Source organism: Rhinoderma darwinii, chromosome 9 (assembly GCF_050947455.1).
Source record: "Rhinoderma darwinii isolate aRhiDar2 chromosome 9, aRhiDar2.hap1, whole genome shotgun sequence".
Taxonomy (NCBI): domain Eukaryota; kingdom Metazoa; phylum Chordata; class Amphibia; order Anura; family Rhinodermatidae; genus Rhinoderma; species Rhinoderma darwinii.
The window spans coordinates 60,301,185-60,303,807 of NC_134695.1; positions in this window are offsets into that span (position 1 = coordinate 60,301,185).

Sequence of the window (2,623 nt, forward strand, 5' to 3'; positions counted from 1 at the left end):
ATTGGCCAGCAGCGGTTTTGGCGGGAAGGTTTCTTCTATAAAAAACTGAGCTTCGGCTGAAGAGGTGTCAGTCTGACCAGAAGTCCCTCCCTTACAACAAGTCGTGATATTTTTTAGTGGGTTGTCACCTATTTAAATATGGGTGGACTGGGTATATTAATAATATAAATACATTTGAATTGGTCTATTTGGCTTGAGTCTTATGACTAAGCCCTTTGGTTTATTTATTTGCTATTTATGTTTGTTTGGTAACCCTTAATAAATACTGCGGCCTTATTTATTCCAAATCATCTCTTGTGTCTTTATTTATGTGAATTATTATTACTATTATTATTATTATTTTGATTTATTATATGAGTGGCGCCTGTGATCCCATGCTCCTCTGACGGAGCAGAACAACGGAATGACACGACGCAGGTGTGAACCAAGCCTTATATGGTCATGTGACATGGTATGCTGTATTATGAGGAGACAGGTGGTGGACTTATGGATAAGGGAGGGTTATCTGCAAATATGATGTCATAAAGCTACTTTTATATCATTATAAGGCCTTATTCAGACGAACGTAAAATATATGTCTATGTGATGGCCGTTAAAATAACAGCCGTCACACGGACGCATGTATTTCAATGGGGCTGTTCACACGGTCGTTATTTCAATGGGTCCGTTGAAAGATAGAACATGTCCTATTTTGTTCCGTTTTCACGGATCCTTCCATAGACTCAAGTCTATGGGGATCCGTGAAAACGGGACCCGCACGGGGGCAACGCGGATGTGAAAAATGCCCGTTTTTCACCTCCAAGTTCTGAATAAGCCCTTTTGTGAGGTAAAAAATTTCTGGGGATCTGACAATCAGAAGGTGGTGACCCCTACTTACTATGTTTGATTTATAATACTGGTGCCTTTGGGCCCCATCAGGCTCCAGGGTCCAGTCGCAACTGCTACCACTGCACGCCCTATAGCTGCGTATCTGTCCTCATCTCCTTTCATAGGGAAGCATAGAATTTGGAGCTCTGTTTCAGAAAAAGGAGCTCCAACCCTATAAAGATGCACTCTATTCTGAAGTCAATCAGCACAGAATCTGAGTCTCACTACGTTGACCCCTTTTTACAAATGTAGCTGGCTGAAGCTGCGGTCATATGCCATAAATTTCTGATAGATGTGAGTCCAACCTCTGGGACCCACACCTATGTCCTAAACGGGGGTCCTGCTGGCCGCCATATCCAGGCAGAGAATAAAGGCAGGGCTAAACGGTAAATCCAGAAACAGCTGAGCTCGCTGCGCTACGCTGTTTCCGCAACCAGCAGGACCCCCATTTGGAAGATAGGAGTGAGTCCCAGAGGTGGGACCTTCATCGATCGGACATTTATCCTGTGGATTTGCCAAAGGGGTTGTCTTAGTACTACTGCCGAAGTTCACAGTATCTATCTACAGTAAAATTCCCATAATCCGGAATCCTAGGGACATTTAATGTGCTGTTGGATGGTAAATGGCAGTCTCTCGAGATTTCGAAATCTGAGCCAGTCGTCTTTCTTTGCTTATATGAAATGATAGGAGCCACCATTTCCATGACTGAATTTTAAGGCCTAAGTTCTTCACCGATCCTTGTGTGTATTAGTAAATTTGAATCGCTTCCTTTGTGTGATGTGACTCTACGTGATAATAAAGCAGCGAAGCTACATGGAATTGTTATATATGCAAGTACCCACCGAACAACTCAGAGAATCCACCACTCAGTACTTTTAAAAAGCCAATGAAGTCAGGTTAAAGGTCAAACCTGCTAGTGCAAGTCATCATTTCCATCCTAAATATGGTCCTGAGCATTTGCTTACACCAGCAAAATGGGCTGTAGTAGCTGCCTAAGTCCAGTAGAAGGCGCCGGTGTCTTGGAATTCCACAGTCAGGGTCAGATCTGCTATGGTTTTATGTCTCTCAGTTTTATATTTGGAGTTTTGCTCCTGGCATACGCAGGGGTCTCATGTACGGTTGTACTTAAAGTACTAAAAAGTACCTCTGTGTTTATTTTCTCCTTTATTTACACATCTCCACTTGCACTTCCTTTTTTAAGAAGATTGGATCGGAATAAAACTCCTCAGTTTCTGTTCCCTCATTGAGAAGACAGTGTTGACCTCTTCTAAAAGTATGGTACTTTTTAATCCCCAACCTCAAAGAAATTGGTCAACCTGTCTTTCCTGTGTAAAATTATTTTCAATTTAGTTCTCTTGTCTGAATAGTAACAGAAAACTTCAGACAGATATGTAGGAATACCCAAAATTCTGTGGACCCTTTAAGGGTACATTCAGACGTGGCAGAATTTTTCCACTGCAAATGTTGGTGCAGATTTGGGGCAATTACGCAACGAATCTGCACCAACATTTGCATATTTGACAGGTAATTCAGACATTGCAGATATCACAGCGGACTTGCCACAGATTTCAGTTTTTGCATTGCAAAGGCTGAAATACGCAGTGAAATTCCGCTTCTTCTCCGCAACAGACAGTGCATGCTGCGGACAGAAAATTTTGCAGTGCAACCTATGGTCCGCAGCTGAGTTTTCCGCAATGTCTGCACGAAGATAACTAAAAAGGTGTGGAAACCAATGGACAAACTGTCTGCAAACGAT